This window comes from Desmodus rotundus, chromosome 8, assembly GCF_022682495.2.
Source record: "Desmodus rotundus isolate HL8 chromosome 8, HLdesRot8A.1, whole genome shotgun sequence".
In the NCBI taxonomy this organism is placed as follows: domain Eukaryota; kingdom Metazoa; phylum Chordata; class Mammalia; order Chiroptera; family Phyllostomidae; genus Desmodus; species Desmodus rotundus.
Genome location: NC_071394.1, coordinates 44,916,409 through 44,943,967, shown reverse-complemented (window position 1 = coordinate 44,943,967; position 27,559 = coordinate 44,916,409). Strand labels below are relative to the sequence as shown.

The 27,559-nt window shown below is 40.0% G+C and overlaps 1 pseudogene; it reads left to right on the top strand.

The window, feature by feature from the left end:
• Nucleotides 1-2,215: 2,215 nt before the first annotated feature.
• Nucleotides 2,216-27,559, top strand: part of LOC112315640 (importin subunit alpha-1 pseudogene) — a 58,931-nt pseudogene continuing 33,587 nt past the window's right edge.

Sequence of the window (27,559 nt, the reverse complement as noted above, 5' to 3'; positions counted from 1 at the left end):
GTATAAAAAAATGATTTTCATCCTGAGAAAAAAAGTATTTCCAAGAATATTCTCAGGATCACCTGCCCCATACCTATAACTTGTCATACTTAACTATTCCTGGCATAGGCTCACAGAACATGTAAGCTGAAATGGTACCAAATATATAATCTACTGAAATTCTATTATTTTAGACAAAAAGAGAGAGAAGGAGGAGGGGTAGGAGGATGAAGTAGAAAATGAAGAGGAGGGAGCGTGGGAAGAGAATGAGAAGGAGTGGGGAAGAGAGAAAGGAGGAAGAGAGAGGCACAAAGAGAATTCAAGTGATTCTGCCCAAAGCAGACAGAGAGTGGATGGCAGTGCCTGGACTAGAATTGAGGGTCAGGCCCTGCCTCCTTCCTCATTGACATCTTTTTCACTGCCAAGCAGAATAGCACAGTAGTGAAGATCCTCCATTCTAAGCTTGCCTCACAGATCACTATTCACTAGGTAAGTGACCTTGGGTAATTTTAACCCTTTGAAAAGTTTAATCTTTACCTCAATTATCCCATCTGTAAAATGGGAGTACTCTAGTACCTACTTCATGGGGTGGTTGAGAGGATTAAATGAAAGAGCATATGTAAAGCATCTAACAGCGTACATTTATTTGTTGTATGTTTGCATGAGTGGAAATGTAGGTGTCCACATCGATTTTGTGGTTAATTTGATCGTTTACTCTTTTATCTGGTGTAGTAGCTCCCTTAACTTCCTGGTTCACATTATAATTTAATTCTGAGGTTCATTTTTTTATTTTTTCAGTGTCATCTGTGATCAGAGGTGATGCCTGGAGTGGGCTTCCAAGGCAGAATCTTCAGAGCAACTATTTAGAATTTGAACTTAAAAAGAAGTTTAATATCAAATAAGGCAACACTGGGTGGGTTGATGTGAATGTTTGCAATCTGTTTGAACTCTGAAAAACAAAGGAAAATCAGAGTGATTATTTTTTAATGTGAACTTGCTTTTGAATAACAGACACAGATAAAATACTTGAAAAATGCATCATTGATTCCATCCCACGAGGTTGTAAGGCTGACACTACATCTATCACGAGATGAAGTTCATTATTTTCTATTGTATATTTGTCACATGAGGGGGCTTATTTCAGCTGATTAGATGAAGGAACTTTCTAGTAGAACTATTCAAAACAGAATGTCCTGCCCCTGGGGGCAAGTCTCTGCTGGGGTCCAAGAGCAAGGCTGAGGGGCGAAAGTGGAAGACTGAGGCCGCTGGGATCGGAGTGCCAGGTGGGCCAACAGGTACCCACTTATTGAAGTCATAGCCAGAACTGAGATTTTAGGTCTGCAATTCTGGATTCAAACCTACTGAATTTAGGGAAACTTTCTTTCTGCATTTCCTTAGTCTATTTTTTTGGCTAAATTTGATACTTAGCCAGCTCTTTTGAACTACTGACTCAAATCTTGTGGGTTTTATCTTTGCATTTTATCTTTGTTTTTGTGGGAAAGAGGGGGTCATGGTTCAAATTCTTTTATTTACATCTGTAAATCTTTATCCTCAGGATTAGCAGTCATCTCTTTTATCTTTGTATTGGGTTTAATTGGATTTAAAACTGTAATGCTTTGGACTTTTGTTATTCCATGTTACTAGGCTTCACCATGTAGATACATCGTGGTATAAAACTATTGACAATAAAAACAGTTCTCAAGTCCCCTAATATTACTGGCGTTTCTTCTGTTTTAATGATAATAAACAAATGGTATGTAAAACACTGGCTTTGATTTGATTTATTTCTATTGAGAGAATCATTCATTCACATAGGTGAATCTCCAGATTATTGATGGTTAGCACTTTAAGAAATAAACATTCATTAAAAACATACTGATACTTTAAACATTTCTTCTGCACAGTTCTGTGCTTCTGTTAAACATTACATACAGGTTATGACTTGACAGTCTTCCTGAAGACTCAGGGGCACTGTGAGCCTCATCTGTTGTCAGTGCTAGACTCTAGGGGTCACCTCCAAGCTAAGTAGGTCACCCCACTTAGTTGGAGAAGTTACTAAATGGAGAAGTTACTAAAATTTCCACTAACTATGCTGCTAGCATGTTTTCCAGGAAACAACTGGGCCTCCAAATAGCCATCTACGAGAATCCCTGAAGAAAGCCAAAAGACCAAGAAGAGGTTGTCAGAGTACTGAGATCCCCACCTCCGGGAGGAGTGTGGTTGCTGTTTTCCGAACATGGGAAGCACGAAGAGGCATGACCTGCTCCTGCGCGTGTACCAGTGTGACGCCGCTCCTACATGCTATGGTAAATTTTTATCATAAATATGTATTAGGTTAGCAGAATGAAAACATAGAAGCTCCCCAGTTCAGGGAGCAACAGCTTCGGAAATTATTCCCTAGGGGCTCCTTATTAACTGCAAACAAATTTCACTTTGCTTGGCAGCCACCGTTCGTGTCATGCCTGGTTCCTTGCTCGCCAAGGAGCAAACTCAAGTTCAGTTTGGTAACATAGACACTCAACTATTGAAGTTTTCCCCCTGCCTTTTAGCTCTTCTTTTTCTCCCCAAATTATAGCTTTGACTTTTTAGTCAAAAAAAGTTATGACTATTATGACTTTTTTTTTGCTGTGTTGTTTATTTGACCTAAAAGCTTTCTACTTTTCTCAATAATAAATTACTAATAATGTTTTCTCACAGAAAGGAGAGAAATAAGCAGACTGACTACATTTTGGGATCAGGCAGATAGATACTAAATACCTTTGAATGGGGCTGTTCTTCTGTTCTGAGAAAAGTGGACAAGATCCCAGGCCTATGGAAAAATGACTCAAGGCTGATCTGCCAAAAAAAGAAAAGGGGGTGGGGTGGGGAGAAAAGCATGTACCTTTTCAAATGCCTACGATATGCCTTTTTTATGAACAATATATCCTTTATTCTTCAGCTGCATTCTGTTAACTATGCGTTGCCATCCCCATTCTACTCGATGAATTCAGGGAAGATAAGAGACTCTGCCCGTTACACACTGTAGTCAGTGGGAAACCCAGAACTCTCTTCAGGTTCCTGACATTAACACCTGAGCTCTTCCTATGGTATCTCATCTGTGCTCATTACTCTTACACATGCTGATTGGTTTGCAGCCTTGGAGATCTCTGTTTATAAGATGTTATGGCATGTAAGTCTCAAGAGGCATGTTGGTGATAGGAACATTTCTTCATTTGTCATACATGGCCCCCACCCACTAAATGCCAATAACATTCTCTGGTGATCGGGATAAAGAAAATGAAGCATACACATGCTGTGGAATATTATTCAGCCTTGGAAAATAGTGAAATCTTGCCATATACAACAAAAAGGATGAATCTCGAGGACATTACGCTAAGTGAGGAAGCTAGTCACAGGACAAGGATGGCAGGATTCCATTTACACGAGGCAAATAAAATACTCAGTTCACAGAAGTAGAGAGTAGAACAGTGGTTGCTAGGGCTGTGTGGGGGCGGGGATGAGGAGTCGCTATTTGATAGGCTTAGCGTTTCAGGCATGCATGATGATTGAGTTGCAGTGACCTTATGTACAATACTGAGTCTATAATTAACACTATTGTATTGTGGCATTAAAATTCTTTCAGAGGGTAGACCTCATGGTAAGTGATATTACAATAAATAAAGTGTTATAGAGAAATAATGAAAAAGGGAGAGTTCAAGTACACTTTTTAAAAAGTGGCATGAAGTTTTTCCACTTGCTTCCAATGGAGAAACCACTGGATTTCACACTGGTGGCTTTAAGCCCATTTCCTCAGTCTACTTATTAACTGCGTTGAGCATCACTCAGACTTGGAATGGTACTGAGGCTCAGAGTAAGTTACCAGCCTTGCCTTCCATGAACTCAGAGTTTAATAAACAGCACCAACCAATAAAGATTATACATATTTAAGACAATGTGTAATAAGAACCATAATATCGATATACCTGGAAGAGAAAAAAAGTTAAAAAGAACTTCCATGTGGGATGGTGCTGGGTAATGCTTTGAAGAAAAGGTAAGCTTTGCGCTGAATGTGCACGAACAGGAGCTGGTCAAGCTGACAACAGGGCATAGCGAGAGGAAACATTTTAATGGAGCATCAGCATGGATTTTTGAGCAGACAGGGGGCACCTGGAGAATTTTAAGTCCCTATACTGTCAAATGGGGAGAGGAGACTCTGTTGGTCCTTCACCCAGATTCCTTGGGCCTCTTTGACCATTCCTGATCACTGCCGACTTCTGTGTGGTTTTCCTGCCAATGCAGCACCCACAACCCTTTCCAGGATGTAGGAAGGAGGGACGGAGGTTCCTGAGAGTTTACATGCTCTGGGCAGCTGTTAGCTGACGCCCGACTGGGGCCAGAACACAGAAGCCTTGACTCAGTCAGTACAGACTTTGCAGCATCACTTACAGCCAGAGTTGCTCTGTGGGATCCAGCAGAGTCTGGGACATTGCCTGACATGACATCCTTGCTTAGCTTCTTCACCTCCCCCATCTTAACTCACCATTCCCTTACCAGCTGCTCCTGGAAGTACTTCCTTAATAAATCACTTACATATTGACTTTGGGTCAAGGATGTCTCTGAACGGCCCATCCTTAGATAATGGGGGACTGACACTTTTCCTAAAAAACACCTGAAGTCATTTTTAGAATCAAGTGAGATCACATATCTGAGACTATGCAATTTTAAAGCACCAAACAAATGTCAAACATGGTTTCTCATTCATACTGATGTTCTGGTGTTTTTCACAATAGAAAGTGAGGCCAGAAGGCACTTATTGAAGTTATCAGGGTGAGTTCTTAGTAAGAACCATTCTGACACAGCTCTCAGGAGTGTGATGCTGAGGTTATGGCAATTCTTATTATTGCAGTAGATTGGCCAGAACAAGGCGAATTTATAAAGGGCATTGTGGAATACGTTGAAAACTTTTTTTAAAAGAAAAAAACATTTAAAACTATGGTTTTTGTGGATAATTTAAATTATGTTCTTTGAGATTCACCAGATAATCCATTACGGTTTCTTCCGATTCTTTGGTCCTGAGGGAACCTGGATGACAATGTCTGTTTGGCCCAGAAGTAAAGTGAACCTACCAGTTATAGGGGTTTTTGTGGTTGTTTTTCCTTGTTTGTTTTTGGTTTTGTTTTTTGGTTTGTGTGTTTGTGTTTTCAATGGCTGAAAAACATATAGAGAAGTATAAAGGCTGGCCAGGGCAGTGCTGGAATATCAAATTTAGATTACATATAAAAAGTTCATACAGTATCACTTAATTGGATGCCTCACAAGGCAAAGCACAGACTAACAAAAACTCTTCTTCCTTACCCTTTAGTGAATGGATGAGACTGTTTGGTAATATATTTTAATAATTCATTTTTTTCTTTAATACCATTAAAAGGACAGGATTTCACACTAAGCAATTTGTGTAGTTTCTGACATCTTTATCCTTAATATACTGTTTCTTGGAGATAAATATTTTGTTGAGCTCATGAACATGTGCTTTGTGACTTGAGTATAATGCTTAAGTCCATTAAACCATCAGGCACTGAGGACTACATAGCCATTAAAGCTTAATTGCTTTTGTCAAGAAGCTTTTTACATTAGATGATAAGATTCTTAATAGGATCCACATTCTTCTCCATAGTGAAGTTAGTGTACGTGTGAGTGTGTGTGTACACACACAGGTTGTGAATGGGATCCTATGCAAAGAAAAAAGTAAGGCATACGACACTTATCTTACAATCTCAACACTGCCAACACCAACTGTGAAAAGATGGCAGAGAGATCCAGCTGAACCCAGGTGCCCTTTCCTTCCTGTGTTTATTGCTGTTGATGAGCCGCCAGGATTTCTTGTGAACTGGTGACCCAGACCGAGGGCCCAAGCTGATTCTCCAGAGAGAGAACCGCTGAGCTGGTGATGTCATTCACCGTACTGAGATTTATGCTGCTCACCATTTCAGTGTCAGCTTAAGAAGAGCTGCCCTCAGTGACTGCACTTGCTGTGTCTTCTCTGAACAGCAGGTCCATTATTTTGCTTCCCAAGGCATCTCTCTGCTCAAAAATGAATTTGTGGAAAAGCCTTTCCTTTTTCCTACAGCTTGATCCTACCAAAAACAAATAAACAAACCATCATCAGAAGATAGATAAAGAAAGGTAGGATCTTGAATTGTGAAAGGCCATGAAACTCTGAAGGGCACTATGAGATTGGAATCCAGCCCTTATCTTTTCCTCCATGAGGTCTTATAACATTAGCTCTGGAAGGTTATATAATTGTGTTGGGCTTCCACAGCAGAGTGCCACAGACTGAGTGGCTTAAACAGAAATTTATTTTGTCACAGTTTTAGAAACTGGAAATATAAGTTGCCCATAGGACTGATTTCTTCCGAGGTCCCTCTGGCTCTCAGCTGGCTATCTCCTCCCTGTGTCTTCAACATGCTCTTTGTCCTAATTTTTAATAACGCAAGTCTATGTCCTAATTTTTTTTTGAATACCTGTCCTGTTGGATTAGGTGCACCCTAATGACCTTATTTTAACTTAGTTAACTCTTATTTCTCCAATGCAGCCACATTCTGGGTACTGGACATTAGGACTGCAACACATAAATTTTGAGTGGAAACAATTCAGCCCATAATAGAGGGAAAACATTAAAAATAAAGAATTATAGATTATCCACCATCACACAGATATCTGGAGAGCAAAGAGAGAGGAACAGCTCAGTATCATTTTCATAAGACACTTATTTAAATTCATTTCAGCTGCATTTACCAGAACTTTCCCAAGATGAAGTCACAGGATTTATAATATACAAGATGGACAACATATCAAGGACTTTGTCCTGGAAAGTTGCTTCTGGAGATTCCCCTAACACCTAACATTGTTATTTTCAATAATTGAAACAATGGTGTTTTTTCCAAAGAATTTTAAGCCATTGCCCCTGTGTGAGCTTTTGTGGCTCCCCCAGCCTCTGTACTTTTAGTTGCATTTTCCCTCCTGATATTTATGTGTGGTCTCCACAGGATAGCCTACCTTATCCTTGGTGCTCATTCACATTAAAAACACGAACCATAACTCCAGAACAATTGGTCCTGGGGATTAGAATCTAAGCAAAAGTCTCGTCAAACCCATGTGGAAAGCCTTTATTGTCAACTAGCAGGGATTATGAAAAGGAATTGTGGTGCCAGCCACTTTGGATAAAGCTAAGAGAGAGAGAGAGAGAGAGAGAGAACACAAGGAAATTGTGTGTATAAGAAGTTTGAGATAATAGAAGTGATGTCTCAAACTTGCATTTATTTTTAACATTTGATTTTCTTTGCTCAACTATTGCAAGAGTGTGAAGGGATTTCCTTCTTTCTGTGTGTGTTTACCTGCCTGATGCTTCACTTCCAAGCCATTCCCACAGTCTCTAGGCAGCAGAAAAGAGGAACCTGCAGTAATTCCTCCATGGGATGATCATGAGCAGGCGTGAGGAGGTGGGAGTAGGGGTGAGCTAAGTCTTTCACCAGCTGGCAGCTGCATGCTTGTCAGATATATCCACTTCATCTTTGTTTGTGCTCCATTGACATGGGCCTGGTTTGAAAGCTGGTTTTCAGGGATTGCCATTTTTTCCCCATCTAGTTACTTGCCATTTTAGGTGTTATTTACTTACCTCTGAACTAGGGAAAATAATAACCATCTCAACATCTACCAAATTAAATGAAAAAATCTATGTAAAGTACCTGACAGTGCCTGGCAAAAATTGGAAGCTCAGAAAGGCTCTCTGAACTCCTCTCTTGCCCCATCTCTTCCTTCTTAAAACTGCTAGAAGGGAAAGGGGAACAAAGTACTGTGGGTTTCTCCATCTCTGATGTCTACTCTGCTTCCTTGGACTCAAGGACACATGTGTCATCTTATGGCATTTTCAGTTCCTTTCTCATCTAACCACTGTAATGATACTCTCCTTGGAGTTCAGATTGGAAATATTTATGTTTTTGTATGTGAAGAGAAAGGACTCTCATCCTGGATTATAAGAAGCTCAACTTTTAAGACTCCTTTGCTTTCAATTCATGATGTCAGTGTCAGTCAAAATACACTAAGCGTGCCCATTCCACAAAACCTTGTCCCCTATACTTCCTGGGTCTCTCTCCTTCTTAGACTTCATAGAGAAGGAGGTAAAACTCCCTGACCATGGCTTCAAGGGCACAGACTCACTTGCATGCAGAATCATGGTGAACTAAAATCCACCCCCTCCCCTACTTCTTCTCCACAGCACTTAACTTACTGGACAGATTGTGTGGTTTACTTACCTCTCTAGTGGTCCCTCTCCCCACCACTAGAACATAATCTGTACAGCAGCAGGGGATTTTTTTCTGTTGTATATTTAGTATAGAGAAGGAAGCACCCCATAAATCTTGGTAGAGAGAATGAGTGGAAGAATTTTTCTCCATGGATTTTCAGCCTTAGTTAAACATAATCCCCCACTTCATATGCCTTCCGTCAACATTTAGCTCCAACTTTTCCCCAAAGATACCTTACAATTCGAGTAGCTTAGCCTATTTCTCACTAACCCGGCATATTTCCCTTTGCTTCACAATCTCTTTTCTTTTTTAATTTTATAAAATACATGTTCATAGTTTATATTTTGTTGGGCAAAATGTCATACATCAAAAACAGTGGTCCTTGACCCTCATCCCTGGTAGCTATTCTTCATCCTGCTCCCAATGTCTTCTTTATTTGTTTCCTGGTATTTACTTTCTTATTTCAATAATATATTTATATAGGTGCCAATGAGAGGATTATTTGCTTCCTGTCCATAACAAAATAAGTACAGAAATTGAGAGTAGTTCTAGAAATTTCTACAGGAATATGAAATTGCCACACTATACCAGATCCTTATCATTTTCTTAAAACTTAGAAAAGTATTGGTTCATGATGGGTTGGGGAAAAATATGGTCCTTCTCCAAAGAGCAGTGTTTCTTAAACTTCCTTTGGAGAAATACCAGGTTTTTTCCCCAACCCATCGTGAACCAATATTTTTGTACATTTTAAGAAAATGATCATGATCTGAGATAGTGTAGCAATTTCATATTGCTGTAGAAGTTTCCAAATCAACTTCTACTTCTTTACTTGCTTTACATACTGTAGTTTGAGGTAACAGGTGGCTCTGGTTTTATTGAGGTTGGACATCCTGCTTTGTGTTCACCTTGCTGCTTTGAGATAAATTCTAACAAAAATGGTTTTTTTTATTATCTTTAAAGCAGAAGTGCCTTTTTCTCTATTTTACTTGAATTCAAATCAATTTACAAGTCCTCCAAGGAGCTTTCTTAAATAACTCACAGTATCTCAATACTTTTATATTCTCTATGCCACTTATCTCTACATATATAAATGTGTATGCATGTACATGTATACTTTTATGTTAATAACATGCTAAACCTTTTGATATTATTCTGAATTTGTCTATGTATGATTTTATTAATTTTTAAATGTCTTGATATTGGAAACAATCCAAACCAAACCCAAACAAATAAATAAGAACCAGCCAAACTTGTTTGCATACAGAGGCCCGTAAAGTGCAGTTATTCAAAAGTGAGTTATGTTAGTACAATAACAGGGAAATGATTTTTAAAATATCTTTGTATTTATTTGTAGTAACCTGATTTCTTCCTATATATCTTCTTTTTCCTTATCTGAAAGATCTTGCTAAAATCTCTGTACATAGTCATTCTTTAGAAGGGTATAAGAATGAATATAGTAAATCAAAGCAAAAAATTTTAATAAATGCACTTCTTTCGGGATAAAGGAGGTCACTGTGAGTTTACAGAGCTAGGCAGGATGTACAAATTGCCCCACATGTTTTTAACTGATTAGATGCCATCAGTTGAATAAGCTTCTTTTTTACCTAAAGCATTTAGGAGGTACTTTGGTCCTTTCAAGCTACCAGGAAGCTAACTGATAAAATGATGATCTAATGAAGAAATATTTCTATCTTGGTCTAAATGGTTACAATATTATGATTTATAAGAAATATATTTTTGGTTATTCAAGTGACAAAAATACATTCCTTATATATACTTGATCTTCCTCCTTGATTCTAACTCACAGTCCCCAATATCTTTGGAAGACCCTAAGTGTTGAGGGTGATAAAGGTGTCTTTTGTTATGTTAATGAGGTGACCTTTGGAAATCATCTAAGCATGAGGACTGGTTTCGGATGGAGCCAATCCTGTGATTAGAGGGTTAAACTTTCAGTCCTACCCTCTGACCTCAGGAGAGGGAAGAGGGGCTAGCGGTTGCATCAGCCACAAATGGCCAATGCTTTATCAATCATGCCTATGTAATGAAGCCATAACAGCTCAAGAAGACTGGGTTCAGAGAGCTTCTGGGTTGGTGCACATAGAGATAGATGCTGGGAGAGTGGCACATTTGAGGAGGTCGTGGAAGTTTCGTGCCCTTTCTTCATTCCTTGCCTGACGCATCTCTTCCATCCTGCTGTTCCTTAGTTATATACAGTGCTCTTATTTTTCCTAAGTTATTTACTTTTATATTAAGCTGGTAATCTAGTAGGTAAAATGTTTTTACCAGTTCTGTGAGCCATTCTAGTGAGTTAATCAAACCACAGGAAAAGGTCAAAGGAACTTCTGCTTTACTTCCAGTTGATCAGACGTTCAGGTGACAACCTGGGCTTGCAATTGGTATCTGAAGTGACAAGGGGAAGGCTTGTAGGACTGAACCCTTAAACTGTGAAATCTGATGCTGCCTCTGAACAGCTAATTTCAGAATTGTAGAATATTTAGAGCTTTCCTGAAAATTACTTGTTGGTATGGGGATACCCCCGCCCCATGTTGGAAGCTTACCAAGACCTATTTGTTTGGTGTCAGTGAAATGAGATTTGCTAACCAGCCCTGGATCACAGAAACATATGGTTTGGGGAGAGAAAGAATGAAAGGGTGAGAATGAATAACCTTTGATTTTTGGGTGGCCATGTGGTCACCCACAGTATGTAGTAGTAACTGCGCCACAGTAAGTTACTGAAGGTAAAAATTACCAATGGAATTTAGAGATGAATCCAATTTAAGGGGGTTGGTTCATCTGATGCATAAGAAATGTTGACTAATAAGAAAAAGGCAAAAACATTCAATCTCTTGATTATTGTGGTCTGTGATAGCTAAAAAGTAAAAGAAATGCTGGGTTGGGCCTTGGTGCTAAACAAACATTAGATTTGAATCAGTCTGAGCTTTGGCCACTAGCCTTCGATCTTCCTAAAAAGGGGAAAATTGTTTAGGGACAACAGAAAGTATATCTAAGAGCTCTCATCACCAAGACAGTAGTCAATGTGGAGGAAAGATAAAACCAAGAAAGTATTGAAACCAAAGGGTATAATGTGAAGGAGTTGCTCCATTTTGTAGATTGGTATCATTAGCTTCCTGGAGAACCATTACTAAAGAGGGCTGTCATCAGGGTAACCAACTGGGGAGATATGTCTGTGGTTTTCAATGCTGCAGAATGAGAGGGCATGTTTGGGTTGGTATAGGACCCACAGCTTGCTGCTGAGCAATCACAGGTGGCTGTATGTGATCCAAATATACAGAAAATTATTTCTGAGGGAACAGCAAGCCTGGTGGGCTGGATAAAAGCCACAGTAAAATCTGTTTGACCTAAGAAGGGGGACTATTTGTTGCCCTTATAGGTGCCAAGTGAAACACCCCAGGTGAGGCAGCTGATAGGCTTTGTATAGAAACCACGTGGGGCTGCCTTTATGACGATTGGGATATTCACCTGCTGAATATGCCCATGGCCCGGGTCACAGGAAATGTTGTGCTTGAAGCAGGCCCTTTCACAGGGGCACCTCATATAACCCTATTGTTGGGAAACCAAGGGACAGCCTTATTTGCATTTGCTGTCTCGGCTTTCCCTCATGGGTCTTACAGATGCTAACAAAAACATTAGGTTAACTAAAAAGAGAATGGGAAGAGGCTAAGGAGAGAGTGATTGGACTCTTTTCTACAAGGTGAACATTTTCAGAAGATTATTAAGAAATAAGGTGAATAAAACAAATTATCCATAGGAGTGAACCAAAGAAGAAACAGAAAGGGGAGAGCCAAGGTTGCAGAAAGATGGAAATATTTAGATGGGTATCAAAAATGGGAAGAATAAAATGGGCATTGATGGGATAAAACCAAGGTTTAACAGAGCACTGCCTATGGTTGGGCTGGCCGCCTAGACACCCTGCCAGTAGTACCTCGGCATTACAGAGCCCCAAACAAGCCTGCTCTATTCACCCCGGTTTGGAGAAATTTTAAAAGCTGAATGGCAAAAAATTGCAATGAAAATCCTGAGCAGCAATCACTTGGGGGCAGTGGTTAAGCAAATTAACCAAGATAAATATTGACAAAAAGGGCCTAGGTTTAGTGACTCACCCTTCTCTGGGGACCCAAAGCCTTTTTCATAGAAGTGGGTGAAACAGTCAAGAGGTAGAGGAGAAGTTTCCAGGACTCTTTGATATGTGTTTCACACACTGTGACACCAAAATCCACTGACTCAGGCTACGGTGAGATTGAGAAAACTTAAAAATACAATGGTTGGTAAGATTCTGAATGTCAAAATGTCTACTAAGCAAGTATTATGCAGAGAAGTTGTGCCAACTTTATCTGAATGTTTTATGAGAATGGATCTTATTTATGTCTGTGGAATGCTTCCCATCCCTAGTATTAAAAAATGAAAAATTGTGGATAAAGTCCTAGTAGAAGAAGTGAAAGTTAGGAACATAAGGGTTGATAGAATTAAGGTGACAGTCTGTAGGGGGAGTGGGATGTTCGAACAGGCTTTAGGTGAAATGGTCACGTCTTTTTTACCTGAGTATAGTTTGAGGATGAACATATTGTGTCTGACTGGGGAATGTTTCTGCTACCTAGTACTGCAAAACAGTAGGCAAGTAACATCTGTCCTTCAAGGAGTATTAATTGGATGTGCTAAACGGGACCCAGTGAGAGTGCCTGAGCTCACACCGTGTAGAATAGAAGCTGAGGTGCTGGTTGGGGGCACAAATTCTCTGTGTGATAGCCCTGTGTAGAACTTAGGGCAAAAGCCAGTGAGCATCTTCCAGCGACGATGGACCAGAGAATTTCCATCCAAGAGGTGTTTACTAGCTGACATTAATTGAAGTTACCCTAATAATTGAAGGACACAAATGGTGTTAACATCTGAAATAGCTATAACGTCTAGGATGGTCTCAGAGAAAAACTTTGATGGGGTAGCAGTGCCCAGAAGAGTTCCATATATACACAGAAGTAGAAATGGTTTATCAGGGACCGTGCTGCCTGGGGAATGCAAGGAGGAGGTATATGGTAGAGGCAGGAAAACTCTCTTCTTCAAACTACTTGTTTGATAGAGAACTAGAATGGGCAATCAAAACATTGTTTATCTAAAATGGGGGTGGGTTAAGTGTCAAACCTGAAGGGTTGGCTTACATATCTTTATGAGCGTGTGCTCACACTCAGCGCCAACATGAGTGAGGCTAAAAGAATGTCCCCACTGGATGGATGCCTGGTTTTCCAGTGGATCTGGAGAAGATAGGCTGGGAAAGGTGCTGATGTTCCTTCTCCCCTACATTGCCTCAACTTTTTTACCCTACTTGATGCAATCAATGGTCACAGGCCCAGGGCTACAGCCTGTCGCTAAGGGCCGAAGGCAGAAATGATTTCTAAGCAAGAAACTGTGCTATGTTGCTAACCTTTACGTCAAAATCCCTAATGGTTGGGTGGAGCAGGATGTGCCCTGACCTTACCTGGCAAATTGGGGCAAACACTGAATATAACCATATTGCCTGATAGTAAAAATAATTTCCAGTTAGAAGTGGACTGAGGGGGAGGCCCTTGCTAGAACCAGTACTGCCTGAAATCCAAACCAGCACAGTGGCCAAACCTAATAATATCCCTTCCAAATGTCAAAAAGTTTGGGCATAAATGGAAAGAAGGGAAAATAAATGAGTAGATGAGGCTAAGGGAATAAAAACATGAGTTATGCAATGAGGACATTTGATATTATATTAATACCGAGAAAGAGGCTCAGAACAAGTGATGATATTGTCTCTTAGCTGAAGTACACCAGATGCCTGAAAGGACAAAGTTTATTATCACCGTGTTATTACTGTTGTTGTTATTTTACATTTCTCCACATTGAGCTGACCACATCTGCCTACGTACCACTGTCCATACTTTGTTAGCCTTACCAGCTTATGAATCTCTCTCCCCTAATACTTGTAAGCCCATTGAGGGAAAGGATGATGTCTCATAATCCCTGTATTCCTAGAACTAAACAAAATGATCACTTAATAAAATACATAATGTACAAGTGAGATTGAAATGATCCAGACAAGTATATTAAGTTTATTTACAAGTATTATCCTTTTTTTAAGGGACAGTTATAAACGAAAGGTTATGGCTGATATGATCCTATGCAGGTAGGAACGTTTTAGGATTACTATTTTTGAATCATTCCTTCCCAAAATTCCTCAAAGTAATTTACAAGAACAGTTTTTGTATTTTTAAGTGCATAATAGCCACTGAAGTTTATAATTTTCCATCTTTCCTCAAGGAGCCTGAATGCTTTTGTTTCCCTTAGTGATAGAAACATCAGATTCCTATTAGCTGGTAGCTGTGCCTTATGGAATCAATCTACAAACTTAACATAGATTTAAGTCTTTAAAATGTAATATCACACCTCTTAGAATACTCAGAAATGATAAATGGAAGACTGGCTATGTGGCTTACGTTTGAAGTCACTTTTCCACTTTTGGCTGTGCATTCTGTGAGGTATGGATGCAAAAAAAAAAAAAAAAAAAACCTCACCAAGTTATGTTCCTTGTAATATTTGCTCTGCCCAAGAAACATTTTGCAAATATACTTTAGCAAACATGTAACTTATACCAAAACCAAATTCTGGTCCTACTGCCAATAAACTTGTCCAATGCTTCTTCACACAGATGCGCAATGTTTACACACAGCATACCTGATTGCTCTATCATCTGCCCACAAAATGCACTGCTTTTGCCACATAGGCTGGTTTCCAAGGCAACAGAGACCTCCTCTAACAATGAAAGCACACACAAGTTGATTTGCATTTCTACATGCCAAGCCCTAACCACTCTCTCCAGCCATAGTACTTGTATTTCCCAACAGGAAAGCAGAGCTGAGAATGAAGTACTAATAGCAGAAGTTTTTTTTAATGTGCCAGCCTAGTTAGGTGCTATGAAGAAGAAACATTTTAACAGACTTGTGTGAAGAGGTGGATGGGGATCTTTTGGGTAGAGGGTGAAATATAAAGAAGACATAAATTATGGCTAACTTTGAAGGAGAGAAGGTCCATTTTTTCTCCACTACTGCAATCTCCAGGATTTTCTTTGTAGGCACCTTTGTTGAAAATCATCAGTCTTCTCATTTTTCCATTCACTCTAGAACCGATCACAATCTAGACCCCATTGTCCTAGAACTGCCCTTGCAGGGCCACCCAAGTCCTTGTAGAGGCCAAACTCAGTGGTTACTTGTCTATCCTTGTATTCCTGGTGGTTCTCCTATCCTGCCTCTCTCTTCCCCCTTCCCACGAAGTTACTCTTTCTCAGTTCCCCTCCACCTTAAAGTTTGCTCTTTCTCCTTTACAGGCTTTTCCTCTACCAACGTTCTTACAGCTTCTCTTCTCAGTCTTTTTCCTTTTTAATTCTACTTATCCTTCTAGGCAATGGTCCCTAAACATGCTTGCACAGTGGCATCACTTGAGGAGCTTGTAAAAGTTCCAAAACTCAGGCCACAGTCCGGCCCAACCCCTGGAGGTGAGATGCATCAGTATATTTTGAAATTCTCCCAGGAGATCCCAGTGAGCAGACAACTCTGGGAAACCACTGCTGTAGGGAGACCCTCTTCTTTCAATTAACTCCAGGTTAACTGAACTCCATATGCTAGACCTGTGCCTTTTGTGGGATGGATCACACCTATGACATATACTCATTGACCTCTTCTTGAAATTCTTCAATAGTATCTCTTTATCTCCCAGTTCAGGCTTTGTTTACCCTCAAAGGTCCATCTCACACCAGTCTCCAGTTCTGCTGGAAGCTTTGAGGGACATTCCTGCCCCTGTGCCTAGAACAGCCCTCTTCTTCTGGTTAATTCTGCCTTGTCCTTCCACACGCCTCCTGAAAATTTCCCCCAATGCCTCCACCTCTGACAACACAGTGAGTTTGGTTGCTCATAGTTTTTCTTTCATTTACATTGTTTTATTAGTTTATCTTGTAGTAGCCTGGAATTTATTTGAGGATAGGGTGTTTGCCTTTCATTTCCCTAGGCAGATCTCAGCATGCCTTGAGCCCTCTGTACGTTCAGTGTTTGAAGAATCAACGAATCAAAGAACATGGTCGCTGAAGATTTTTACATTGAAGCCTTATTCAGAAAAGGCCTAATCAGATTTGTCTCTTCAGGGAGAGAGTAAGGCCACAGGGCCATGGAACTTCCACACAGTTTCTGGCAGGGGCCAGAGTGTCTTCCCTTCCTCATGTTCTCATCTTGTTCATTCAGCAAGTGGAACATCTGAAAACACAACCCAGGTGGTGCAACCAATTTTCACGACACTTGAGAATCACCCTGGACACCGTTTCCAGCAGCTAAAAATTCAATAATAGCTGCTGTGCCAATGAGAAGCTGTTCTAACAGCTGGACATGACAAACAGCCACCTGCTAACAAGAGGTGTGAGCAACTTTTGAATTAGAAGGGCCTCTGGAGGCGTATATTTGGCACAGAATGCCTGAGTGCCCTCATCACTTACCAGAGAGGCAAGGTATCTTTCCAAAACCACTTCTATTTTGAATAAAATAAAACATTTGAACTGTTTCTTTAAATATGCAGTTCTATAAAATTAATCTTGACAATGTTCTTTGAAAACTAGCACGAAAGTTACAACTTTAATTGATGTGTGGGTAAATATTTCCCCCTTTTGCATGCAGTATTTTGGAACCATGAAAGAAGAAATTTTAATAGAAATATTTATAAATAAAATATGCACTTAATGGTACCAGTGGCAGATACAGTACTTAGCAGAAGTGAGAGTAATGAGCATCTCTCCCACTTGTATTTTGTAAACCTCTTTTGCTTTTTACATAATTGCTATTTTCCTAGTAAGTTGTAAGTACCACAAAACAGGATATTGGGTCACTTTGCCATAATTGTCTAGTAAAAATGAACACATATAAACAAAGAATGTGAGAGAATGAACTGATTTTCTGAATGGCCAGCTATTTTGTGATTCAAACACCGTTTTCAAGATTTCATTTTTGCATTGTTTTTCTCTGATCATCCGCATTCCTTCAAGCCTTCCATCTCAGTCAACCACCTGTCATCTGGGCGGCCAGGTGTAGTCCCCAATGTCTTCCCTGATCCTTTCCTATTATTGTCAGGGGTAGGTAGAAAGTGATACTACTTTCCTCAGTCTTATCAGGTCAGTTTCACGTGGTTTTGTTCAAAGGCATCCAAAATAACAGCGGCCTGTCAGTACAACAAAGTCACCCACCGAAAATACTGTTGGAGTAACACACACTGCGGTCTGGGCCGGTTCATGGGCACGCGGCCCGGGCAGGCACTCGGGGCCATGTGATTGCTCTAAGGCTCCTCAGCCACGTCTTGAGATTCTTAATTTTTAAACAAGGCTCCTCACATGTTTATTTTACGCTGGGCCCTGCAAACTCTGTAGCGGATCCTGTCTGGGAAACCTCGCTAAGCCTTTCGTAGTGGTTGAAGTGTGCCTAAAATCAGTAACAAAGTCAGCATTCAGAAGGAAAAGAAGTTGTGGATGGGCAGCCCATTGTCGTAGGGATATCAGTTGCCTAGAGTGAAGGACAATCCATCCACTGTGACTGTAGATAATGGAAATTGTCACAAGTTACTGTATCTGTATGAGTCTCTGGTGTTTAGACATCTCACAGTATCTTTTCTTTCTCTCTGCATGTCACTTTCTTGCCTGACAAAACACAGGAACTTGAGATAGAATTACCAGGGATTAAACAAAAGAAAAAAGCAAACAAAATATAACCAGAGACATTGAAGTTAAGAACAATCTAACAATAGCCAGAGGGGAGTGGGGAAGGGATAGTGGGGAGAGGGGATTACAGGAACTACTGTAAAGGACACATGGACAAAATCAAGGGGGAGGGTGGAGGCAGGGGAGGGAGGTGAGTTTGACTGGGGTGGGGTGGAGGGGAGGGATGGGGAGAAAATTTGGACAACTGTAATTGAATAACAATAAAAATTTTAAAAAAAGAATTATTATTTAATTCTCTTTTTTTTCAGAGAGATGCAAATTAAAACCATAATGAGGTACCATCTCACACCAGTCAGAGTGGCCAACATAAACAAATCCACAAACAAATGTTGTAGAGGATGCGGAGAAAAGGGAACTCTAGTGCACTGTTGGTGGGAATGCAGACTGGTGCGGCCACTGTGGAAAACAGTATGGAATTTCCTCAGAAAACTAAAAATGGAACTGCCCTTTGACCCAGCAATTCCCCTGCTGGGATTATACCCTAAGAACCCTGAAACACCAATCCAAAAGGACCTATGCACCCCAATGTTCATAGCAGCACAATTTATAATAGCCAAGTACTGGAAGCAACCTAAGTGCCCATCAGCAAATGCGTGGATCAAAAAATTATGGCACATTTACACAAGGGAATTCTACTCAGCAGAGAGAAAGAAGGAGCTTATACCCTTTGCAACAGCATGGATGGAACTGGAGAGCATTATGCTAAGTGAAATAAGCCAGGCAGTGAGGGACAAATACCATATAATCTCACCTTTAACTGGAACATAATCAACAAAAGAAAAAAGCAAACAAAATATAACCAGAGACATGGAAATTAAGAACATTGTAACAATAGCCAGAGGGGAGTGGGAAGGGGCTAGTGGGGAGAGGGGTCTATAGGAGCTACTATAAAGGACACGAGGACAAAATCAAGGGGGAGGGTAGAGGTGGGGGAGGGAGGTGAGACTGGCGTGGGGTGGGGTGGGGTGGGGTGGAGGGAAAGGGAGAAAATGCAGACAATTGTAACTGAATAAAAATAAATAAATTAATTAAAAAAAAAAGAATTACCAGGGATTACCCTTGTTTGCCCAAGAATGCTTACCTGTTAGGAAAAGCCTTTTAACTCAAAACACTGCACACTTCATCAGAAGCTTCTGTCTGGTGACTTCGTACTTGAGGCTCACGCACTACAATGTAGAGAGAAATAAATCCTCTCTCTGCAGACTCACGTTAGGACTGTGGTGGCGGACATTCTCGACCAAGTGATTTGCTGATTTCCAGATAAACTCACAGAGTTGATGGAAATATTTAACCAATATTTATCTAGGGTTTAATGTTTTCTTCTCAAAAATATTTAAATTAGTTCACTTTAAGATAACTAGTTTTCTGGGTCGGATTCATTAGCATACTATACTGACCATTACCTTTTCCCTGAACTGGGACTTATTTGATAAAAATAGAGATGCAGTTTGAGTATGGATCTTTAGATAGTGTCCATGTAAGAAACATTCAAACCTGCAGAGAATTTTTATGAGTTTATTTGAGCCAAACTGATGACAAATGCCGGGAAGCAAAATCTCAACAAATTGAGAAAATGCCCAGGAAAATGGCAGTTTAACTACTTATTTTATACATCAGAATCAACGCAGAAGACCTAAGGGCGTTTCATGAAATCCATTGGTGATAGATGAGGGAGGCAGGAGAAAGCAAAGCAGGGAAATCTCTGGGACTGGACATGAAGTACAATATAAGGTAAAATGGAGAGACACATACTTCTTTGACATTGGTGGGTACAGGAAGGTTAACAATGAATATTTACAGTGCATAGAGATGGTATTCTGGGAATATGATAACGTTGAGGGGTTCTTTTGGTGGGAGATTGGGCCTGGCAGGGTCTGGAAAATGGGGATTACTCTGACATTCCAAAGGTATGTTATCCCCAAAGTTATGTTATTTTAGAGGCAAAAAGATAATAGACGGGCTCAGTTAAGGTAAAGATTGACCTCTCAGAAAAGGTACTGGCCTTAGGACATTACTGCTCACCATGACTTGCTTCCGGTTAGGAAGTTCTAATGTCAGACCAACCTGTATGGTTACTTTCGTCTCTGAGTTTGTGAGACCCACCACGTAGGCCTCCCCTGAACTTACTAGGTTTAGTATGTGGCTCCTTTTTCATCCACAAGAGTATAGCAAAGGAGGAGAGAATTTTTTTGCTGTGGAGACATCTACTAAATTTTCATCAAGACTGAGACAGGAGGAGTTTGGAGAAGAGACACTGAACCATTGTTTCGGTTGAAGAGTCATTTTGGCGCAAATTGACACAAAAATGGAAGATAAGGTTTTTTATATCTTATTCTCTTTCCTTCAAGTGATGTGTGAAACTGTTTTAAGCTTTTGAATATATGTAACTTTATGACTAGATATTTTCAAAATCACTTTTATTTATTTATGTATTTATTTATATTTTGTTAAAAATGTTTATTGTTATTCAATTAAAGTTGCCTGCCTTTTCTCCCCATCCCTCCACCCCTCCACCCCAGCCAAACCCACCACCCTCCCCCGCCTCCACCCTCCCCCTCGATTTTTATTTATTTTCAATTTTTAAAAATTGTTGCCATTGTTATAGGTCCCCCATTTTCTCCCCTTTTGCTCCCATCCCCAACCTTCACCACATAAGATCACCTTTCTTTTGGCCTAAGTCTTAGCAACTCAACGTCCTAAAGGAAACAAGACTCAGCGGTTGCTGTGACCTCCTCCTCACCCTGGGAAACTTGGAGTCTTTCCTTTTTTCACATGCAATAAAAAAATATTTAGAGTGGCGCAATGATGACCAATATTATTGAGTAACAAGACAAAGCAATCTGTAGCACTTTTGTTTTAAAAATATTTACTTTAATCGAAAATGACCAATTAATATTTATGCAAACTTATGTAGTTATCAAGAAGAAAATGATTCTTCAGAAGGGAAAGGGCAATGTCCCCAAATAGGCCCAACGTTAAAAATCACCCAAAACACTTACAAAAAATACACATTACTGCATCCTACCCATAAGTATTAAATCAGGAGATTTTGTCAAGGGGTCTGGCGTGTATACTGTAAAGAGGCCGCCCTCTGATTCTTAGGGTCACGATAATGCGGTGGGCGCTGGGGTTGCCTCAGACCAGTGGTTCTCAAAGACCTGTCAGAAACAGCTGGTGGGCTTGTTAAAACTGGATCCCACCCTTCTTAGTTTCTTATTCAGGTGTCTAGGGAGTGGCTCGTACATTTGCATTTTCAGAAGTTTCCAGGGGAAACTTAGAATGCTGCGTAGAGACAATATATTGAGAACCACCAGTTTTAAGACCTGTTGTGGTATCTGCATTTACACCTGTGAGGCTCAGGTGGCCTCACACTCGGAAGGCATGCGACTCCTCCCTGGTCCTGCACCACGCTCTATCCCAAACACTTCATAACCACCAGTAAAAAGAGGTTATGATGATGTTCACTGGGTAGATCCCAGCCTGGTGCCTGTGACCATGATGCCCATGGTGTAAAGTCACCCCAGGAAAAGTGCCAGCTCTTGCCTGGACCCAAGAATACAATAAACATAATGAATGAATTAGGGACACGAGCTAGTCACTTATGTTCAGGTGTAAGCTGAGTAGCAGAGAGACAACAGTTCCCAAAGGACATGCCAGTCTCGTAACGCTTAAATCTAGAGAGTAGAGAAGCTGAGGTCGGTGACATCGGCTATTCCTTATGTTGTCTTTCAGAATGGGGCTGAGAAAAATATGAAGACTATACTTCTTGATCAGAATAGGTTTTTCAGAGAGGAGGTTTAAGGGGGGATTAAAAATGCATATTTCTCTTTGAATGTATCTCCTTGAGAGAAGTTGGCAGTCCCAGTGAGTGAGTACATGTCTGTGTGTGGACAGGTAAGGAGTGTGTCGTGTCTGCTCTCATGTGTGAGGATGGCAGAGGATGCCCCCCTTGCCAGCAAGCCAGACTCTGACAACCTTTAGCTGCATCTTTCCTTCTGGGCCTCTGTTTCATTCAGGGTTAAGTTTCCCTATATAAAGGTGCTTTGCTGTGACTTAGGTCATGTTCAGCTGATTATTTATCCATCATTCCCACTAACCTGGGGTGAGGGAACCTTCCCTTCTCTGCAAGTATTTTCTGTGCATTATAACTTTCTCTTGCTAAGCATAAGCTTTAGCTCTTGAATAATACACCTAAGCAGTATTAGAACAAAATTAAAAAAAAACAAAAACCCTGCATTGTATTTCTGAATCCTAAACATTCTTTAAGGATTAACTTTTAGACTACGACATTTACAGTCTACCTACCAAAGGTCTGATTTCAATAGCTAGGATGCGCTCCTAGAAGGAAAGTGTAAGAGCCAAGAAACAATTTGCTTATGAACGAGTTCTGTTGTGTGGTGGTTCTGGAAACTAAGCCAATGATGACTGCACACTTATAGCATGGCCCAGGTGACTCCTTTGCAACTCTCTGCCTCTTAAGAAATGTGGTAATTCCAAAGAGAAAGTAACAGCAAACAGAAAGGCTAATCATAGAAAGTAGTAAAAAAGTAGGGAAAACTCCATCTATAGTCTTTTGCTAGCAACAAATTCTCTTAAATTTTTCTCATCTGAGAATGTTTTTATTTCTCCTTTGTTCCTGGAGAATTCTTTCTCTGGATGTAGTGTGTGCTGCTAACATTTGGTTTCTTTCAATACTTGAAAACTGCCGTGCACTGCCTTTGGCCTCCGTGGTTTCCAATGAGAAGTTCACTGCCATTTGAACTGGTGTTCTAAAAGTAACACATCGTTTCTCCCTGGCTGCTTTCAAGACTTTTTTCCTTTGTCTTTAGTGTTCAGAAATTTAATTACGATGTTCCTTAGGTTTATCCTACTGAGGATTTTTCTAAATATCTTGAATGTATCGATTTATATTTTTCCACATATTTGGGAAACTTACAGCCATTCTTCTTTATGAAAAAAATATTTTTCTCAATCTCTTTCTGGGACCCTGATGTTAGCTATTGTGTTGTTGTCTCCAGGTTATTCAGTATAGTCTCTCTGTTGTTCAGATTATGGGAAGTCTAATATCTCTCCTCAAGTTCCCTGATTCTATTTTCTGTCATATTCATTCCACTATTGAACTCGTCCCACAAATATGTTATTTATTATGTTTGCAGTTACATAATGCCCATTTGGTTCTTCGTTTTAACTTCAATTTCGTTGTTGAGATTTTCCATTTTTGTCCTTGCTCCCAGAGAATTTGTAATTGTTTGTTGAACCATATTTACAACAGCTACATAAAAAGCCATGCAGTATAATTCCAACATCTGATCATCTTGATGTAAGTGTCTGCTGGTTGTCTTTTCTCGTTCTTGCTCTGATCTTAATGGTTGTTGGTGTCACCTGTGCTTTTCCATTGTATCCCGGACATTCCTGATAATTTTAGTATGACACTCTGGAGCTCATTTAATGTTTTTTCAGAAAGCAGTACTACTGTCGAGGTGTAGCCCAAGAGTTAAATAGGTGTGATGCTCAGCCACCTGCTGGGCCCCACTGACATCGTCCTGGCAGAAGTGAGGCACAGACTCACATCACCTAAGTGTTAACAGGTGAGATGAGCTTGGGCAGCCTAACAAAAAAAATTCACAGGCTTAAAAACCAGAAATTTAGTTTCTTATAGTTTTGGAAATGGGAACATCCAAGATTAATTTTCCAGCAGGATTCAGTTTCTGGTGAGAGCTCCCTTCCTGGCCTGTGAACAGCTACCCTCTTGCTCTGTCCTCTCTCCACACACACTCACACACATAGAAGAAAGGCCCTGAGAGGACGCAGCAGGAAGGCAACCATCCACAAGCCAAGAAGAGAGTTTTTATCAGAAACTGAGTCCTGCTAGAACCTTGATCTTGAACTTTCCAGATTCCAAAACTGAGAAAATACATTTCTAGTGTTTAAGCTACTGTCTGTGGTATTTTTTTTTTATGGCAGCCCAAGCTGACTAATACAGATTTTGGTGCCATGTAGTAGGATGCTATTGTAACAAATACCTAAAAATGTGGAAGTGGCTTTGGAACTGAGTAACAGGTGGAGGCAGAATGACTTTTGAGGTATGTGCTAGAAAAAGCTTAGATTGCCATAAAGGGAATATTGGTAGAAATGTGGATGTTAAATATGATTTTGGTGAATGCTCGAAAAGAAAAGAGGATTGCTGGAGAGAAAAGCCTTCCTCTTCCTAGAGAAGATGAAAATAGTTACGTACAGATTGTTGGTAGATCTGTGGAGGTTAAAGGTGATTCTGGTGAGATCTCAAATGGAAATGAAAAACAGGTTATTGAAAACTGAAGGAAAAAGTGATCCTTGTTATAGAGTGGCAAATAACTTTGTTGAATTGTTCCATTGTTTCATGGAAGCTTGAACTTGTAAGCAACAGAATTGGATATTTAGCAGAAATTTCTAAGCAAAGTATTGAGGGTGAAGCTTGGGTCTTTCTGAATACTTATGTAAAACACAATAGAGATAAATTTGGGGGGGGGGGGTGGAAAGCATTATTAAGCAAAAAGAAACCAGAACTTTAAGATTTTAAAATTATAGCCTGTCTATATTGAAAAAAATAAGAAAGTATGTTCTGAAGAGAACACCAACAGTGTAGCTAGGTTATCACTCAATAAAAAGATTATAGGGTTATACAAGCAGAAGCACTGCCAGTTTGAACTGAAGGGATGAATCTGGGCTTAAATGAAGGAAGGTTGTCAGGCTTCTTGCATTCTACAGAATGTGATCTTAGAGCTATTTAGCTGTGAATGTGCACTATTTTTCAAGAAAATAGAAAAATTACCTCAAACCAGTTCAGAGGTCATCAAGGCTTCCATTCCTACCACAGCCGTTTCAAAGAGCGGGGCCAGCAACGCGATGACTTTAGAAGGCGAGGCTGGCATCACGCAGACCTTGTGTGTGGGTCCTGACACTGCATATTGCCAAAAGAAAAGGTTTATTGATAGTTAGACCACCTATTTTCCAGTCCTTTGGCCAGGGCCTTCCTTTGGGCTTTTTTGTCTGTGCTGCTGCTTCTGCATTGGAGATTCTGCAGTGCCCTATCCGGATGTATGGGACACAAAAAGGAAATAAGGAGACACAAAGCTCTGTTGTTCCTCAAGTCCCAGTGTCCCTAGGCAGCTCACTTTCATCTTTCTACCTTTCAGAGACTTCCTGTTCTGTAATGCCCAGGGGTGTTTGGAGGTCTAAAGGAGCACCTGGGAGCAGTGGGATGTCTCCATTTTGACTAGAACAGGAAGTTTCTAAAGTTTTGGAAGGTCAGAAATGTACTAAGGGTTGTAGAAAATGATGACAGATACAGAGGAATTCTCAGCATGCATGTGTGCGTTTCTGAGTGTGCCTTTCATTTCTCTTCTAAGTGATTTATTTGTGACATTCCAAAGTGATTATATTTGATCATTACCTCTTTGGTGTTGTTGCTGAAAGACAGAATTTCTGTGTACAATTCACCTTATTTCCTTCAATTTATTTTATTTTAACTAGTTAGAAGGTAGAATACAAAAAGAAGTCAGTAGTGAAGCTGCAACTAGAACTTACTATTTTTTTTATCTCATTGCTCTCTAATAATGTTTTCATCAACATAATAATCAAGAGGGAAGAGAGAAGATTGCATATTTATGAGGATATTTCTGGGCAACCCATGTCTGGCTAACTAGAAGTCAGTGTGTAAATATGTACATGTATTTCAAAATGACATCTTGACAGCTAAAATAGAATGTCATTCAGACCCAATCACAGAGCCAAGTTAAATTTTGGTGATGCCACCTTGCATTTCAGAACAGCTTCTCTGTCCCAGCTGGAAATGTTATCTGCATTAGAGTTTCATTCAAAAGTTAGGGGACTTAGAGCAGGGGAATCATGGTTTTGGTATTTGTTTCTTTGTGATGCTGGAATAGAAATGCTTTAAGGCAGCTGAGGTTAAAGCACAATGGCTTTGCACAGCTGGGTCAGCTTAATTGCCTTTAGTGGATGTCTACAAGGATTTGTCTATAAATCTGCAGATTTATGAGAAAATTGGTTTTCTGTATTATTATCCAGTATGATAATCTGTAGTTTTATGTAAAATGATTAAGGCCAAACAGGATGTTGCTAAAAAAAAAAAGAAAAAAAGGTTTTTTGGAATTCATCCTCTGTTCCCCAACATACTGCCATCCTTGGGTCTCCCTCCTGTATCGCACACAGGGAAGGCTAGAACCCTGTATGTCCCTGTGCCCGTGATGGGAACATTTCCTTACTTTTGCAGAGTTGGGGGAGATGACACATTGTTATAACCCTGATTGTATTATAGTCCTGTCAGCTTTTGTCATCCAAATATAAAAGTACAGCAAAGTAATTGGTGAGTGGTTATGAAAATGGACTCAACGGTTGAATTGTCCACATTTGAATTCCAGACCTAACACTTCCTAGCCTGGTGACCTTAGGCAATCCATTGACCTTCTAGAAGTTTCAGCTTTCTTACTTGTGAAATGGAAAATTTCCTATGTGAGAGGCAGTGGTTCTTATTCTTGGCTGCACACGCAAATCACATAGGGGACTTTAAAGAATACAGAGGCCCGGACTCCCTTTGGATTTCTTTGTTTTGAGCGAGAATCAGGTACCAGCATGCTTTAGTTTCCCTAGCCCCAGGGAATGTAATGTACAGCTAGTTTTGAGAACCATGGTCCAAATACTACTATGAAGGAGTTGTCCAAGAATGAGAGACATCAGCATCACCAGGGAGCTTGTTAGAAATGTTGACTCTTAGGCTCCATCCCAGAACTACTGAATTGGAACCTGAAATTTATCAAGGTCCCTGAGTGATTTTCATGACGTTGAAGTTTGAAAAACATTGGTCTAAATCATTGTGAGGATTCAGTAAGAGAAACAATCTAAGCTGCTCAAAATAGAAGTTAGCTTGTTTATGTTTAAAACCTTTTCTGTTGTTTCATTGTGCGTGTGTATGATCTCTTCCCAACCTGTTTTTCCCAATAACCATAAAATCCTTTAAGGAAGCCCCTGTATCTGGTTCACTCTCCTCTCCTTAGTGCCTAGCATAGTGTCTGGAGTGAGATATAGACAGGCAATAAATATCTTTAGAATGGAAAATGCCACACAATATTAGGGGTGTTTTCCTGGAACCTGAGAATTGTTTTCTAGCACTGCTTTTGCCATTCATTCATTGTGGGACCTGAACCAGAGGTGTTCCAGCTCAATCTTCTTTCTTACCTATACACTGAAAGGCTAGGCACACAGGCTTCAAATCCCTTTCAAAATCTGAAGTAATTTTATTATACAGGTACATATGGCTGGATTCTTTCTGGGATACAATTTTGCTTGTTTGTTCTGTTATTGCTTATAAAACTAACTTAATTTTCTGACATTTTTAATTGAGTGGAAGGATATAAGAAAGGCACAGCCTGGTTATTGCAGTACTAACTAAATGAACTTGACAATGTGTAGAGTAGCTTTTAACCACTGGTGCATAATGGAATCACCTGGAACCTTA